An 18954-nucleotide genomic window follows, 5' to 3' on the forward strand; every position below is an offset into this window, starting at 1 on the left:
GGCCACCTGGCCGCCTTGTGCAAAGACATTCGGTGCCACCTGTGTGGTGACCTAGGTCACCCGCTCAGCCGCTGCCCTCGCTCTTTCTCCAATACCGCTGCAGGCCCGGTGGGGGAAGACCATGAGGGGGCAACCTCTGGCGGTGCTTCTGCCATGGCAGGTGGTGGCGGAGGGGGAAGGGCTGAGGGGCCGGTGAGGAAGGGCAATGCTAAGGCAAGGGGCCCCGCTTATGAGCGGAGGCAAGAAAAACGCCATGGAGGCAAGGGGCAGGTGGAGCCTCGGGAAACTGGGGTGATGCCTGCCCCTCCCTCTAGGCCCGTGGCAAAAGCCTCTGAGGCCCTGGGGGAGAGTGCGGTGAGTGAGGAGATCAGGAGGATGGAGAGAGAGGAGAAAGCGGCTGACTCAGATGACTCCTCTCGTTATGAAAGTGTCGACGAGGATGTCAGGGGGTAGCCTACAGCATCAGGTGGCAAAAACAAGCGTGCCAACCGTAAATCGGGAGGGAAGAGGGCTGACAAGTCTTCAAAGTCCCCCCCGCCCCCGACCACAAGAGTGCATATGGAAGGGCCCGCTGACCCCCCTCTGATCAGACTCTCCAACCGGTTCAGCGCCCTCGGAGGTTCAGATGATGATCCGCAAGACGAGGGTGCTGGGCCGGGGGTAACAACGGAGGGTCCTTCGGGGGATGTGGAGTCCGTCCCTCAGGGGGCACTGTTCCTCCTGAGGGGGGGACAGGCCTGGAACCCGGGGGCGAGGACACTGGGGGGGGAGGGATGGACACGTCGGGGGCTTCCCTAAAAAGGAAGGTGTCTGACCCCTCCCCAGGAGGAGGTGATAGCGGGGCAGGGAAGAAACTGGCCATCCAACTCGATCACCTATGATGGCTGAACTCGCCCCGTTGACGCTGGCGTCCATTAATGTCGCCAGCATTAAGTCAGATGCGGCTCGCTTCACGGCCTTTGATTTTTTTCTCCCGGATTGAGGCAGAAATTTTATTTTTGCAAGAGACCAGACTAACGGACATGGGGGCCATCTTTAAAGCACGGAGGGAGTGGAGGTGCGGGCCCTCATACTGGTCTCTTGCGGCTGAGCCGTATAGCGGGGTGGCAGTCCTTTTTAAGACTGCAGATGTTGAATGCCGACGGGTTACTGAGTTGGAAATGGGGAGGTGCCTGATCCTAGATGTCTTCATGAGGGGACAAGAGCTCTGGCTCATTAATATCTACGGCCCACAGTCCAAGTGGGACCGTAAATGTCTCTTCCTGAGGATCAAGCCCTTTCTTTTTACGAGCCGACAGGTGGTCTTCGGTGGGGACTTCAACACCGTTACGAGGTGCCGTGACCGGGGGGGGTCCCGGAGACCGCCTGGCTTATGACAGCGTCGCGCTTAATAGTATAGCTAGTGAAGCTCGCCTTGTGGATGTCCACATCCGGCACACCCCAGGCCACGGGGGTTTCACCTACCATAGGGGTAGCAGTAGGTCTAGAATAGACAGGTTTTTTTTAAGGAGGACGCCATCTTTTCTGCTGTGTCCGCCGTTGAGGTGGAGTTCTCCGACCACTGTTTAATTTTCTTTTCTCTGAATGTTGCAGAGACTCCTCGGATGGGAAGATGGCTGTGGAAGCTCAATTCGTCCCTGCTGGAAGAAGCGGAGGTGAGACAATCCTTCGAGGATTTTCTTCAGAGCCAGGTACCGCTGTTGGATCTCTGTAGTAGTAAGTCAGAGTGGTGGGAGATCTTCAAAAAGCGGGTGGCGGGGTTCTTCCGTCAGCTCTCGAACCTCAGAAGTCTGAACAGGCACCGCTTGTATCAGGCTCTGGGGAGGAAACTCGAGCAGCTTGTCTCGACTGGAGGTGACCGTGAGGAAATCTCCAGAGTGAAATCTTTGCTCAAGAGGTGCCAGTATGATAGACACACATCTTTAGTTTTTGAGAGGGACTTCGGGAAGTACCGCTCGCCCGACCCTTACAGAAACTGTAAGATGTCAGTGAATTGTAAGATGGTGACAGGACTGATCGACAGTACGGGGTCCCTGAACAGATCCAAATCAGGGATCCTGGAGGTGGTCAGATCCTTCTACTCGTGCCTCTTGGAAAAGAAGGATCTGGATCGGGATAGGATGTCGGCTTTCCTGGCTGAAACCGTCCCTGAGCCACGGGGTGATCCCTCTCTTGGTGTTTTGGCAGAAGAAATTAGGGAGGAGGAAGTGAGACTGGACATTGATGGGTTTCGGCCCAAGAAATCGCCAGGTCCGGATGGCTTAACATCCGAGTTTTATAAGACTTTTAGGGACTCCTTGGTCCCCCTCTTGACAGGGGTCTTTAATGAGTGTCTATCCTCGGGCACTCTTCCCGACTCAATGAGGAAGTCAGCCCTAATTATTCTGTCAAAGGGTAAAGATCCGTCCCGTATCGAGAATTGGCGTCCCATAGCGCTTCTCGATACGGACCGGAAGGTTCTGGCCAAGGTGCTGTTTAATCGGATGGTGAAGTTTGCACCCCGGCTCCTTTCGGGGGCCCAGCATTGCTCTGTTCCAGGCCGCAGTACTTTTAGTGCTGTGCTCGGTGTCCGGGAGGCAGTGGAGCAGGGTAGGGCAGGCCACTGGAAGGGGTACTTGCTGTCGTTAGACCAAGCGAAAGCCTTTGACCGGGTCAACCATGAGTACCTCTGGTCCGTCCTTTTGAGGTATGGTCTGCCTGGGAGGTTTGTAAAATGGTTAGAGATCTTGTACCAAGGGGCTGAGACTTTTCCGCTGGTGAACGGTTGGTCAGGTCGCCCTTTTGAGGTGGGTTCTGGGGTCCATCAGGGCTGTCCGCTGAGCCCGCTTTTATACGTGTTCGCGATCGATCCCTTCCCAAGGAGGGTAGATCGTGGACCGTTGGCGGGAGTCGGGATGGACCAGGAGGGCTCTGGGTCCTCTCTGAGGGTGGTGGCGTACGCCGATGATGTTTCCCTTTTCGTGTCCTCGAGGGGGGAGGTGGATTGGGTCATTTAAGAGGTAGTGCGCTACTCGGAGGCATCCGGGTCCATGATCAACCGGGATAAGTGTGAAAGTCTCTGGCTGGGAGGGGGAGATCCTAGTTTTGATCTCCCGGACACCCTTCCAGGGCCCCAGGCCACCGCCAAAATTCTAGGCATCGAATTTGGCCCCGGGGACTACCCCCAGCAAAATTGGGAGGGCAGACTTAAGATCGCTGCCCAAAAGGTGGACCATTGGATGGGTTGGTCTTTGTCCCTAAGGGAAAGGGTTGCCCTGGCTAAAGGCTTTCTGCTTCCCTTGTTAATTTACCTAGGCAGCGTGTGCATCTTGCCAGAACCTCTCTGGACACGGGTCTATAGCCTGTTCTTTCAGCTGTTATGGGGGAATAGGCTCAACCTAATCAAGAGAGAGGTCACATACCGCACGAGGAGACTAGGTGGGTTGGGTATGGTCAACCCGGTAGTGTTCTTAGTGAACACCTTTCTTAAAGCCAACATTTCCAACCTCTGGCTAGAGAGGGCTCCTCCGTGGGTAGTCTCCTGCAAGGGTTGGCTTCGGCCCTTCTTCCAGGAATGGGAGACAGGAGGGCAAGTGAAGGACCTCCGCACACCTCATGGGCATCTCCCGGCTTATGCTACCCCGGTTCTGAAGGTGATCCGCCGGTGGGGTCTGGGAATGTGGGAAATCAGGACCATGTCGCGGCAATGCCTTGACAGGAGGGTTCTGTTGACCTATTTCCAGAAGCCCCTGGCCCTTAAGGATTGCCCAGGCTGGGATCTGGAGGTGGGGCTTGGGCTTTTAAATTCTAAGCGGATCCACACGAAGTTTTGGGACTTGACCTGGCGCTGCTTCCACGGGAGGCTGTATGTAAAGGATAACCTGAAGTGCAGGAAATCCGATGATCGGGGTTGTCCCCGTGAGGAGTGTGGCGACGTGCTGGAAAGCATGGAGCTCTTCCTGCTTCAGTGTCCCTTTAATACAGAGGTTTACAACAGGGTGGGGGCTTCCATACGTTGGCCGCGGCTGGCGTCCCTCTCCTATGCCGAGTGGGCCTATGGAGCGTTCAGAACTCTGGGTGGCCGAGACCGGGGCACTTTATTCCTAGTCAGTGTAGTGGTTAGGTTCTACATTTGGAATGCACGGTGCTTAGATTCGAAGCGGCAGAAAGCCCTCCCAAGGGAAGAGGTGGTTAGTAACATCCTGGGTGACCTGGTGAAGGTGCGTTCTTTGGAGTTCGAAAGGTTGGGTGTGAGGAGGGCCTCTTGGCTTTGGAGGGGCCTTTCCTTTTAAAAACGCACTCTAGGGAGAGCTAGATTTTGTGTGAATGTGGGTAGGGACAGCATAAGGTGGTGTGGGTGGTGAGGGACAGAAGTAGGGGCAGATAGGGACAGGGAGGGACAGGCACTGAGGGACAGATAGAGAGTTAGTTATGATAAGGTAGGTAGAGTAGGGGCAGGTAAGGACAGATAGGGACAGTTTCTTTAGGGACAGAAGTAGGGACAGTCTTAGTTGTTGAGGGACAGGGTGAATGTGTTAGTGAGGGATGGGGCCTCTAGAACTCATTTTTCCTGGTGGTGGGCTACTGCATGGCACACCTAGATTTTTGTTTTGAGATAGAGAAATAATGGATATTGGGCTTGCAGGCACTGAACTTGGGCCTGTAAGTAAAGGTTTGTGGTGTGGTATTATTCGGTAAAGCAAATGATGTAATGACATTGCATTGTAATATGTATTGTAATATGTATTGTAGTATATGTATTGTAGTATGTGTTGTTATTCTTTTCCGTAGTCAGAGGTGCATGGGGTGCGTAGTGAGGTTGGGAGGGGGGTGAATGGGGGGGTAAGAGCAGAAAAAAAAGTAAAAGGACCCTAAACCAAGGGGAAAGTGGCGAATGGATATACCATATACCATGGACCATGGAAATTATGGAAAATGGACCATTTTTGAGCACATCGGGGGCAAATGGGTGAGGGTTTTGCTTGTGGGCATAAACTTTCGTGCTCATCAGGCCTAGACGTGATAAGGCCATGGACATTTATGGACCTGTGGTGTGGGTGGTGGGAAAAATAATAAAAAAACAGCAAAAAAAAAAAATGTATGTGTATATATATATACAGTATATATATATACACTCACTGGCCACTTTATTAGGTACACCTGTCCAACTGTGTGTTAAGACTTAATTTCTAATCAGCCAATCACATGGCGGCAATTCAGTGCATTTAGGCATGTAGACATGGTCAAGACAATCTCCTGCAGTTCAAACCGAGCATCAGTATGGGGAAGAAAGGTGATTTGAGTGCCTTTGAACGTGGCATGATTGTTGGTGCCAGAAGGGCTGGTCTGAGTATTTCAGAAACTGCTGATCTACTGGGATTTTCACGCACAACCATCTCTAGGGTTTACAGAGAATGGTCCGAAAAAGAAAAAAAATCCAGTGAGCGGCAGTTCTGTGGGCGGAAATGCCTTGTTGATGCCAGAGGTCAGAGGAGAATGGGCAGACTGGTTCGAGCTGATAGAAAGGCAACAGTGACTCAAATTGCCACCCGTTACAACCAAGGTAGGCAGAAGAGCATCTCTGAACGCACAGTGCGTCGAACTTTGAGGCAGATGGGCTACAGCAGCAGAAGACCACACTGGGTACCACTCCTCTCAGCTAAGAACAGGAAACTGAGGCTACAATTTGCACAAGCTCATCGAAATTGGACAGTAGAAGATTGGAAAAACGTTGCCTGGTCTGATGAGTCTCGATTTCTGCTGCGACATTCGGATGGTAGGGTCAGAATTTGGCGTAAACAACATGAAAGCATGGATCCATCCAGCCTTGTATCAACGGTTCAGGCTGGTGGTGGTGGTGTCATGGTGTGGGGAATTTTTTCTTGGCACTCTTTGGGCCCCTTGGTACCAATTGAGCATCGTTGCAACGCCACAGCCTACCTGAGTATTGTTGCTGACCATGTCCATCCCTTTATGACCACAATGTACCCAACATCTGATGGCTACTTTCAGCAGGATAATGCGCCATGTCATAAAGCTCGAATCATCTCAGATTGGTTTCTTGAACATGACAATGAGTTCACTGTACTCAAATGGCCTCCTCAGTCACCAGATATCAATCCAATAGAGCATCTTTGGGATGTGGTGGAACGGGAGATTCGCATCAGGGATGTGCAGCCGACAAATCTGCGCCAACTGTGTGATGCCATCATGTCAATATGGTCCAAAATCTCTGAGGAATGCTTCCAGCACCTTGTTGAATCTCTGCCACGAAGAATTGAGGCAGTTCTGAAGGCAAAAGGGGGTCCAACCCCTTACTAGCATGGTGTACCTAATAAAGTGGCCAGTGAGTGTATATATATGTATATATTGAGGTGTTAAGCTGGTGTAGGTACTTTTGCCAAAAAAGAATTGGCTAGGTTTATTTAAGGCAGCATGGGCCAAGAATATTATTTTTGTTTTCCTGTATATAGGTATGGGTGGAAGTGTGAATGGGGAGTGAAAGAGAGTGAATGGGGGTGAAAGATTAACAACTGTTTTTCATTATTTTATGGGAAGAGTTTTCTGTTGGAAAGTTCCTGCTGGGGGTCCCCTAAGCTGGAAAGCTTGGGGACTATAACAAGTTGCGGTTATGCACAAGTTTCTGTATGTCCTAAGTGTATGATTAATGTGTGTATTTTGGTTTATGTGTTTTCTTTTCTGGAATGTTGTGTTGTATTGTTTTTGATATTTTATAATAAAAGAGATACAGGATGTAACTCAGGATCAGTAATGTACAGTCATGGCCAAAAGTATTGACACCCCTGCAATTCTGTCAGATAATACTCAGTTTCTTCCTGAAAATGATTGCAAACACAAATTCTTTGTTATTATTATCTTCATTTAATTTGTCTTAAATGAAAAAAACACAAAAAGAATTGTCCTAAAGCCAAATTGGATATAATTCCACACCAAACATAACAAAGAGGGTGGACAAAAGTATTGGCACTGTTCGAAAAATCATGTGATGCTTCTCTAATTTGTGTAATTAGCAGCACCTGTAACTTACCTGTGGCACCTAACAGATGTTGGCAATAACTAAATCACACTTGCAGCCAGTTGACATGGATTAAAGTTGACTCCACCTCTGTCCTGTGTCCTTGTGTGTACCACATTGAGCATGGAGAAAAGAAAGAAGACCAAAGAACTGTCTGAGGACCTGAGAATCCAAATTGTGAGGAAGCATGAGCAATCTCAAGGCTACAAGTCCATCTCCAAAGACCAGAATGTTCCTGTGTCTACCGTGTGCAGTGCCATCAAGAAGTGTAAAGCCCATGGCACTGTGGCTAACCTCCCTAGATGTGGACGGAAAAGAAAAATTGACAAGAGATTTCAACGCAAGATTGTGCGGATGTTGGATAAAGAACCTCGACTAACATCCAAACAAGTTCAAGCTGCCCTGCAGTCCGAGGGTACAACAGTGTCAACCCGTACTATCCATCGGCATCTGAATGAAAAGGGACTGTATGGTAGGAGACCCAGGAAGACCCCACTTCTTACCCCGAGACATAAAAAAGCCAGGCTGGAGTTTGCCAAAACTTACCTGAAAAAGCCTAAAACATTTTGGAAGAATGTTCTCTGGTCAGATGAGACAAAAGTAGAGCTTTTAGGGCAAAAGCATCAACATAGAGTTTACAGGAGAAAAAAGATTCATTCAAAGAAAAGTACATGGTCCCTACAGTCAAACATGGCGGAGGTTCCCTGATGTTTTGGGGTTGCTTTGCTGCCTCTGGCACTGGACTGCTTGACCGTGTGCATGGCATTATGAAGTCTGAAGACTACCAACAAATTTTGCAGCATAATTTAGGGCCCAGTGTGAGAAAGCTGGGTCTCCCTCAGAGGTCATGGGTCTTCCAGCAGGACAATGACCCAAAACACACTTCAAAAAGCACTAGAAAATGGTTTGAGAGAAAGCACTGGAGACTTCTAATGTGGCCAGCAATGAGTCCAGACCTGAATCCCATAGAACACCTGTGGAGAGATCTAAAAATGGCAGTTTGGAGAAGGCACCCTTCAAATATCAGGGACCTGGAGCAGTTTGCCAAAGAAGAATGGTCTAAAATTCCAGCAAAGCATTGTAAGAAACTCATTGATGGTTACCGGAAGCGGTTGGTCGCAGTTATTTTGGCTAAAGGTTGTGCAACCAAGTATTAGGCTGAGGGTGCCAATACTTTTGTCTGGCCCATTTTTGGAGTTTTGTGTGAAATGATCAATGTTTTGCTTTTTGCTTCATTCTCTTTTGTGTTTTTTCATTTAAGACAAATAAAATGAGGATAATACCAAAGAATTTGTGTTTGCAATCATTTTCAGGAAGAAACTGAGTATTATCTGACAGAATTGCAGGGGTGTCAATACTTTTGGCCATGACTGTATGTACACAGTGACTGCACCAGCAGAATAGTGAGTGCAGCTCTGGAGTATAATACAGGAGGTAACTCAGGATCAGTAATGTAATGTATGTACACAGTGACTGCACAAGCAGAATAGTGAGTGCAGCTCTGGGGTATAATACAGGAGGTAACTCAGGATCAGTAATGTAATGTATGTACACAGTGACTGCACCAACAGAATAGTGAGTGCAGCTCTGGGGTATAATACAGGATGTAACTCAGGATCAGTAATGTAATGTATGTACACGGTGACTGCACCAGCAGAATAGTGAGTGCAGCTCTGGGGTATAATACAGGATGTAACTCAGGATCAGTAATGTAATGTATGTACACAGTGACTGCACCAGCAGAATAGTGAGTGCAGCTCTGGAGTATAATACAGGAGGTAACTCAGGATCAGTAATGTAATGTATGTACACAGTGACTGCACAAGCAGAATAGTGAGTGCAGCTCTGGGGTATAATACAGGAGGTAACTCAGGATCAGTAATGTAATGTATGTACACAGTGACTGCACCAACAGAATAGTGAGTGCAGCTCTGGGGTATAATACAGGATGTAACTCAGGATCAGTAATGTAATGTATGTACACGGTGACTGCACCAGCAGAATAGTGAGTGCAGCTCTGGGGTATAATACAGGATGTAACTCAGGATCAGTAATGTAATGTATGTACACGGTGACTGCACCAGCAGAATAGTGAGTGCAGCTCTGGGGTATAATACAGGATGTAACTCAGGATCAGTAATGTAATGTATGTACACAGTGACTGCACCAGCAGAATAGTGAGTGCAGCTCTGGTGTATAATACAGGATATAACTCAGGATCAGTAATGTAATGTATGTACACAGTGACTGCACCAGCAGAATAGTGAGTGCAGCTCTGGGGTATAATACAGGATGTAACTCAGGATCAGTAATGTAATGTATGTACACGGTGACTGCACCAGCAGAATAGTGAGTGCAGCTCTGGGGTATAATACAGGATGTAACTCAGGATCAGTAATGTAATGTATGTACACAGTGACTGCACCAGCAGAATAGTGAGTGCAGCTCTGGGGTATAATACAGGATGTAACTCAGGATCAGTAATGTATGTACACAGTGACTGCAACAGCAGAATAGTGAGTGCAGCTCTGGAGTATAATACAGGATGTAACTCAGGATCAGTAATGTAATGTATGTACACAGTGACTGCACCAGCAGAATAGTGAGTGCAGCACTGGAGTATAATACAGGAGGTAACTCAGGATCAGTAATGTAATGTATGTACACGGTGACTGCACCAGCAGAATAGTGAGTGCAGCTCTGGGGTATAATACAGGATGTAACTCAGGATCAGTAATGTATGTACACAGTGGCTGCACCAGCAGAATAGTGAGTGCAGCTCTGGAGTATAATACAGGATGTAACTCAGGATCAGTAATGTAATGTATGTACACAGTGACTGCACCAGCAGAATAGTGAGTGCAGCACTGGAGTATAATACAGGAGGTAACTCAGGATCAGTAATGTAATGTATGTACACGGTGACTGCACCAGCAGAATAGTGAGTGCAGCTCTGGGGTATAATACAGGATATAACTCAGGATCAGTAATGTATGTACACAGTGGCTGCACCAGCAGAATAGTGAGTGCAGCTCTGGGGTATAATACAGGATGTAACTCAGGATCAGTAATGTATGTACACAGTGGCTGCACCACCAGAATAGTGAGTGCAGCTCTGGGGTATAATACAGGATGTAACTCAGGATCAGTAATGTAATGTATGTACACAGTGACTGCACCAGCAGAATAGTGAGTGCAGCACTGGAGTATAATACAGGAGGTAACTCAGGATCAGTAATGTAATGTATGTACACGGTGACTGCACCAGCAGAATAGTGAGTGCAGCTCTGGGGTATAATACAGGATGTAACTCAGGATCAGTAATGTAATGTATGTACACAGTGACTGCACCAGCAGAATAGTGAGTGCAGCTCTGGGGTATAATACAGGAGGTAACTCAAGATCAGTAATGTATGTACAGAGTGACTGCACCAGCAGAATAGTGAGTGCAGCTCTGGGGTATAATACAGGATGTAACTCAGGATCAGTAATGTAATGTATGTACACGGTGACTGCACCAGCAGAATAGTGAGTGCAGCTCTGGGGTATAATACAGGATGTAACTCAGGATCAGTAATGTAATGTATGTACACGGTGACTGCACCAGCAGAATAGTGAGTGCAGCTCTGGGGTATAATACAGGATGTAACTCAGGATCAGTAATGTAATGTATGTACACGGTGACTGCACCAGCAGAATAGTGAGTGCAGCTCTGGGGTATAATACAGGATGTAACTCAGGATCAGTAATGTAATGTATGTACACAGTGACTGCACCAGCAGAATAGTGAGTGTAGCACTGGAGTATAATACAGGAGGTAACTCAGGATCAGTAATGTAATGTATGTACACAGTGACTGCACCAGCAGAATAGTGAGTGCAGCTCTGGGGTATAATACAGGATGTAACTCAGGATCAGTAATGTAATGTATGTACACGGTGACTGCACCAGCAGAATAGTGAGTGCAGCTCTGGGGTATAATACAGGATGTAACTCAGGATCAGTAATGTAATGTATGTACACAGTGACTGCACCAGCAGAATAGTGAGTGCAGCTCTGGGGTATAATACAGGATGTAACTCAGGATCAGTAATGTATGTACACAGTGACTGCAACAGCAGAATAGTGAGTGCAGCTCTGGAGTATAATACAGGATGTAACTCAGGATCAGTAATGTAATGTATGTACACAGTGACTGCACCAGCAGAATAGTGAGTGCAGCACTGGAGTATAATACAGGAGGTAACTCAGGATCAGTAATGTAATGTATGTACACGGTGACTGCACCAGCAGAATAGTGAGTGCAGCTCTGGGGTATAATACAGGATGTAACTCAGGATCAGTAATGTATGTACACAGTGGCTGCACCAGCAGAATAGTGAGTGCAGCTCTGGAGTATAATGAAGGATGTAACTCAGGATCAGTAATGTAATGTATGTACACAGTGACTGCACCAGCAGAATAGTGAGTGCAGCACTGGAGTATAATACAGGAGGTAACTCAGGATCAGTAATGTAATGTATGTACACGGTGACTGCACCAGCAGAATAGTGAGTGCAGCTCTGGGGTATAATACAGGATGTAACTCAGGATCAGTAATGTATGTACACAGTGGCTGCACCAGCAGAATGGTGAGTGCAGCTCTGGGGTATAATACAGGATGTAACTCAGGATCAGTAATGTAATGTATGTACACAGTGACTGCACCAGCAGAATAGTGAGTGCAGCACTGGAGTATAATACAGGAGGTAACTCAGGATCAGTAATGTAATGTATGTACACGGTGACTGCACCAGCAGAATAGTGAGTGCAGCTCTGGGGTATAATACAGGATGTAACTCAGGATCAGTAATGTAATGTATGTACACAGTGACTGCACCAGCAGAATAGTGAGTGCAGCTCTGGGGTATAATACAGGAGGTAACTCAAGATCAGTAATGTATGTACAGAGTGACTGCACCAGCAGAATAGTGAGTGCAGCTCTGGGGTATAATACAGGATGTAACTCAGGATCAGTAATGTAATGTATGTACACGGTGACTGCACCAGCAGAATAGTGAGTGCAGCTCTGGGGTATAATACAGGATGTAACTCAGGATCAGTAATGTAATGTATGTACACAGTGACTGCACCAGCAGAATAGTGAGTGCAGCTCTGGGGTATAATACAGGATGTAACTCAGGATCAGTAATGTAATATATGTACACAGTGACTGCACCAGCAGAATAGTGAGTGCAGCTCTGGGGTATAATACAGGATGTAACTCAGGATCAGTAATGTAATGTATGTACACAGCGACTGCACCACCAGAATAGTGAGTGCAGCTCTGCAGTATAATACAGGATGTAACTCAGGATCAGTAATGTAATGTATATACACGGTGACTGCACCAGCAGAATAGTGAGTGCAGCTCTGGGGTATAATACAGGATGTAACTCAGGATGAGTAATGTAATGTATGTACACAGTGACTGCACCAGCAGAATAGTGAGTGCAGCTCTGGGGTATAATACAGGATGTAACTCAGGATCAGTAATGTAATGTATGTACACAGTGACTGCACCAGCAGAATAGTGAGTGCAGCTCTGGGGTATAATACAGGATGTAACTCAGGATCAGTAATGTAATGTATGTACACAGCGACTGCACCACCAGAATAGTGAGTGCAGCTCTGCAGTATAATACAGGATGTAACTCAGGATCAGTAATGTAATGTATATACACGGTGACTGCACCAGCAGAATAGTGACTGCAGCTCTGGGGTATAATACAGGATGTAACTCAGGAGCAGTAATGTATGTACACAGTGACTCCACCAGCAGAATAGTGAGTGCAGCTCTGGAGTATAATACAGGACGTAACTCAGGATCAGTAATGTAATGTATGTACACAGTGACTGCACCAGCAGAATAGTGAGTGCAGCTCTGGGGTATAATACAGGGTGTAACTCAGGATCAGTAATGTATGTACACAGTGACTGCACCAGCAGAATAGTGAGTGCAGCTCTGGGGTATAATACAGGAGGCAACACAGGATCAGTAATGTACAGTATGTACACAGTGACTGCACCAGCAGAATAGTGAGTGCAGCTCTGGAATATAATACAGGATGTAACTCAGGATCAGTAATGTAATGTATGTACACAGTGACTGCACCAGCAGAATAGTGAGTGCAGCTCTGGGGTATAAAATAGGAGGCAACTCAGGATCAGTAATATAATGTATATACACAGTGACTGCACCAGCAGTATACTGAGTGCAGCTCTGGGGTATAATACAGGAGATAACTCAGGATCAGTAATGTAATGTATGTACACAGTGACTGCACCAGCAGAATAGTGAGTGCAGCTCTGGGGTATAATACAGGATGTAACTCAGGATCAGTAATGTAATGTATGTACACAGTGACTGCACCAGCAGAATAGTGAGTGCAGCTCTGCAGTATAATACAGGATGTAACTCAGGATCAGTAATGTAATGTATATACACGGTGACTGCACCAGCAGAATAGTGAGTGCAGCTCTGGGGTATAATACAGGATGTAACTCAGGATCAGTAATGTATGTACACAGTGACTCCACCAGCAGAATAGTGAGTGCAGCTCTGGAGTATAATACAGGACGTAACTCAGGATCAGTAATGTAATGTATGTACACAGTGACTGCACCAGCAGAATAGTGAGTGCAGCTCTGGGGTATAATACAGGGTGTAACTCAGGATCAGTAATGTATGTACACAGTGACTGCACCAGCAGAATAGTGAGTGCAGCTCTGGGGTATAATACAGGAGGCAACACAGGATCAGTAATGTATGTACACAGTGACTGCACCAGCAGAATAGTGAGTGCAGCTCTGAAGTATAATACAGGATGTAACTCAGGATCAGTAATGTAACGTATGTACACAGTGACTGCACCAGCAGAATAGTGAGTGCAGCTCTGGAGTATAATACAGGATGCAACTCAGGATCACTAATGTAATGTATGTACACAGTGACTGCACCAGCAGAATAGTGAGTGCAGCTCTGGAGTATAATACAGGATGTAACTCAGGATCAGCAATGTATGTACACAGTGACTGCACCAGCAGAATAGTGAGTGCAGCTCTGGGGTATAATACAGGATGTAACTCAGGATCAGTAATGTAATGTATGTGCACAGTGAGCGCAGCTCTGGAGTATAATACAGCATGTAACTCAGGATCAGTAATGTAATGTATGTGCACAGTGACTGCACCAGCAGAATAGTGAGAGCAGCTCTGGGGTATAATACAGGATGTAACTCAGGATCAGTAATGTAATGTATGTACAGAGTGACTGCACCAGCAGAATAGTGAGTGCAGCTAAGGGGTATAATACAGCATGTAACTCAGGATCAGTAATGTATGTACACAGTGACTGCACCAGCAGAATAGTGAGTGCAGCTCTGGAGTATAATACAGGATGTAACTCAGGATCAGCAATGTATGTGCACAGTGACTGCACCAGCAGAATAGTGAGTGCAGCACTGGAGTATAATACAGGATGTAACTCAGGATCAGTAATGTAATGTATGTACACAGTGACTACACCAGCAGAATAGTGAGTGCAGCTCTGGGGTATAATACAGGATGTAACTCAGGATCAGTAATGTGATGTATGTACAGAGTGACTGCACCAGCAGAATAGTGAGTGCAGCTCTGGAGTATAATACAGGATGTAACTCAGGATCAGTAATGTAATGTATGTACACAGTGACTGCACCAGCAGAATAGTGAGTGCAGCTCTGGAGTATAATACAGGATGTAACTCAGGATCAGTAATGTAATATATGCACACAGTGACTGCACCAGCAGAATAGTGAGTGCAGCACTGGAGTATAATACAGGATGTAACTCAGGATCAGTAATGTAATGTATGTACACAGTGACTACACCACCAGAAAAGTGAGTGCAGCTCTAAGGTATAATACAGGATGTAACTCAGGATCAGTAATGTAATGTATGCACACAGTGACTGCACCAGCAGAATAGTGAGTGCAGCACTGGAGTATAATACAGGATGTAACTCAGGATCAGTAATGTAATGTACTGTATGTACAGAGTGACTGCACCAGCAGAATAGTGAGTGCAGCTCTGGAGTATAATACAGGATGTAACTCAGGATCAGTAATGTATGTACACAGTGACTACACCAGCAGTATAGTGAGTGCAGCTCTGGAGTATAATACAGGATGTAACTCAGGATCAGTAATGTAATGTATGCACACAGTGACTGCACCAGCAGAATAGTGAGTGCAGCACTGGAGTATAATACAGGTGGTAACTCAGGATCAGTAATGTAATGTATGTACACAGTGACTACACCAGCAGAATAGTGAGTGCAGCTCTGGGGTATAATACAGGATGTAACTCAGGATAAGTAATGTAATGTATGTACAGAGTGACTGCACCAGCAGAATAGTGAGTGCAGCTCTGGAGTATAATACAGGATGTAACTCAGGATCAGTAATGTATGTACACAGTGACTGCACCAGCAGAATAGTGAGTGCAGCTCTGGAGTATAATACAGGATGTAACTCAGGATCAGAAATGTATGTACACAGTGACTGCACCAGCAGAATAGTGAGTGCAGCTCTGGGGTATAAAATAGGAGGCAACTCAGGATCAGTAATATAATGTATATACACAGTGACTGCACCAGCAGTATACTGAGTGCAGCTCTGGGGTATAATACAGGAGATAACTCAGGATCAGTAATGTAATGTATGTACACAGTGACTGCACCAGCAGAATAGTGAGTGCAGCTCTGGGGTATAATACAGGATGTAACTCAGGATCAGTAATGTAATGTATGTACACAGTGACTGCACCAGCAGAATAGTGAGTGCAGCTCTGCAGTATAATACAGGATGTAACTCAGGATCAGTAATGTAATGTATATACACGGTGACTGCACCAGCAGAATAGTGAGTGCAGCTCTGGGGTATAATACAGGATGTAACTCAGGATCAGTAATGTATGTACACAGTGACTCCACCAGCAGAATAGTGAGTGCAGCTCTGGAGTATAATACAGGACGTAACTCAGGATCAGTAATGTAATGTATGTACACAGTGACTGCACCAGCAGAATAGTGAGTGCAGCTCTGTGGTATAATACAGGAGGCAACACAGGATCAGTAATGTATGTACACAGTGACTGCACCAGCAGAATAGTGAGTGCAGCTCTGAAGTATAATACAGGATGTAACTCAGGATCAGTAATGTAACGTATGTACACAGTGACTGCACCAGCAGAATAGTGAGTGCAGCTCTGGAGTATAATACAGGATGCAACTCAGGATCACTAATGTAATGTATGTACACAGTGACTGCACCAGCAGAATAGTGAGTGCAGCTCTGGAGTATAATACAGGATGTAACTCAGGATCAGCAATGTATGTACACAGTGACTGCACCAGCAGAATAGTGAGTGCAGCTCTGGGGTATAATACAGGATGTAACTCAGGATCAGTAATGTAATGTATGTGCACAGTGAGCGCAGCTCTGGAGTATAATACAGCATGTAACTCAGGATCAGTAATGTAATGTATGTGCACAGTGACTGCACCAGCAGAATAGTGAGAGCAGCTCTGGGGTATAATACAGGATGTAACTCAGGATCAGTAATGTAATGTATGTACAGAGTGACTGCACCAGCAGAATAGTGAGTGCAGCTAAGGGGTATAATACAGCATGTAACTCAGGATCAGTAATGTATGTACACAGTGACTGCACCAGCAGAATAGTGAGTGCAGCTCTGGAGTATAATACAGGATGTAACTCAGGATCAGCAATGTATGTGCACAGTGACTGCACCAGCAGAATAGTGAGTGCAGCACTGGAGTATAATACAGGATGTAACTCAGGATCAGTAATGTAATGTATGTACACAGTGACTACACCAGCAGAATAGTGAGTGCAGCTCTGGGGTATAATACAGGATGTAACTCAGGATCAGTAATGTGATGTATGTACAGAGTGACTGCACCAGCAGAATAGTGAGTGCAGCTCTGGAGTATAATACAGGATGTAACTCAGGATCAGTAATGTAATGTATGTACACAGTGACTGCACCAGCAGAATAGTGAGTGCAGCTCTGGAGTATAATACAGGATGTAACTCAGGATCAGTAATGTAATATATGCACACAGTGACTGCACCAGCAGAATAGTGAGTGCAGCACTGGAGTATAATACAGGATGTAACTCAGGATCAGTAATGTAATGTATGTACACAGTGACTACACCACCAGACAAGTGAGTGCAGCTCTAAGGTATAATACAGGATGTAACTCAGGATCAGTAATGTAATGTATGCACACAGTGACTGCACCAGCAGAATAGTGAGTGCAGCACTGGAGTATAATACAGGATGTAACTCAGGATCAGTAATGTAATGTACTGTATGTACAGAGTGACTGCACCAGCAGAATAGTGAGTGCAGCTCTGGAGTATAATACAGGATGTAACTCAGGATCAGTAATGTATGTACACAGTGACTACACCAGCAGTATAGTGAGTGCAGCTCTGGAGTATAATACAGGATGTAACTCAGGATCAGTAATGTAATGTATGCACACAGTGACTGCACCAGCAGAATAGTGAGTGCAGCACTGGAGTATAATACAGGTGGTAACTCAGGATCAGTAATGTAATGTATGTACACAGTGACTACACCAGCAGAATAGTGAGTGCAGCTCTGGGGTATAATACAGGATGTAACTCAGGATAAGTAATGTAATGTATGTACAGAGTGACTGCACCAGCAGAATAGTGAGTGCAGCTCTGGAGTATAATACAGGATGTAACTCAGGATCAGTAATGTATGTACACAGTGACTGCACCAGCAGAATAGTGAGTGCAGCTCTGGAGTATAATACAGGATGTAACTCAGGATCAGTAATGTATGTACACAGTGACTGCACCAGCAGAATAGTGAGTGCAGCTCTGGGGTATAATACAGGATGTAACTCAGGATCAGTAATGTAATGTATGTACACAGTGACTGCACCAGCAGAATAGTGAGTGCAGCTCTGGGGTATAATACAGGATGTAACTCAGGATCAGTAATGTAATGTATGTACACAGTGACTGCACCAGCAGAATAATGAGCGCAGCTATTGTAGGGAGAGCTGCTGCCGAGATATGGTCAGACTTGGGGATTTCTTAGTGTGAGGTCTACCATCGTAAACTACTCAAGTCCAGCTAAACCAACAGTCCTTCTAAGGACTAATTCCAGAGTATATAGGTTCCAGTGTTAGGCAGGCAGAGTAGTGTACGTCACTGTATACACATCAGTGCAAGGCCTGCAGGCACTGTACATCAAGAGGGTCCATTCCCCTCCTGTGTTCTGGTGCTGCTACCTGTAGGATATATTAGCCATATTTAGCTAGCCCCAGGTGTAATTGGAGTACAGGCCACACATTTTTTGGTGTGGTATCTCCATGCCCGCTCATATCTGTCTGTGCTAAAAGTTTGGCCAGTTCATGGCTGTTTTCTTTTTTTGGTCTGGCTGTCACTTTCAGTTAAATACAGCAGTATTTAGCCAAAAAAAAAAAATACGGGCCACACATTTGTCGTAGTGGTATCTCCGCGCCAGCTCATATCTGTGCGTGCTCAAAGTTTGGCCAATTTACGGGGGTTTTCTTTTTTGTCCTGGGTGTCTCAGTACTTACAGTATATACAGCGCTATGTTGCACTATTTTAAAAAACAGGCCACATTTTACAGTGGAGCCTGTGACACACCCCATACATCCGTATGCCAAAAATTGAGGCATTTTAGGCCTAACTTCCTTTTTTAGGCAGTCTGTCACTCATGATATCCAGCAGTCTTTTTCATCCAGGCTGAGGCCTGGTGTATCTGTGGCGGAAAAATCTTTGCTTTGCAGGCATAGTTATCACATATAATTTTTCTCCAAATAAA

This window comes from Dendrobates tinctorius, unplaced genomic scaffold (genome assembly GCF_039654945.1).
Source record: "Dendrobates tinctorius isolate UK_male_01 unplaced genomic scaffold, ASM3965494v1 ptg000151l, whole genome shotgun sequence".
NCBI lineage: Eukaryota > Metazoa > Chordata > Amphibia > Anura > Dendrobatidae > Dendrobates > Dendrobates tinctorius.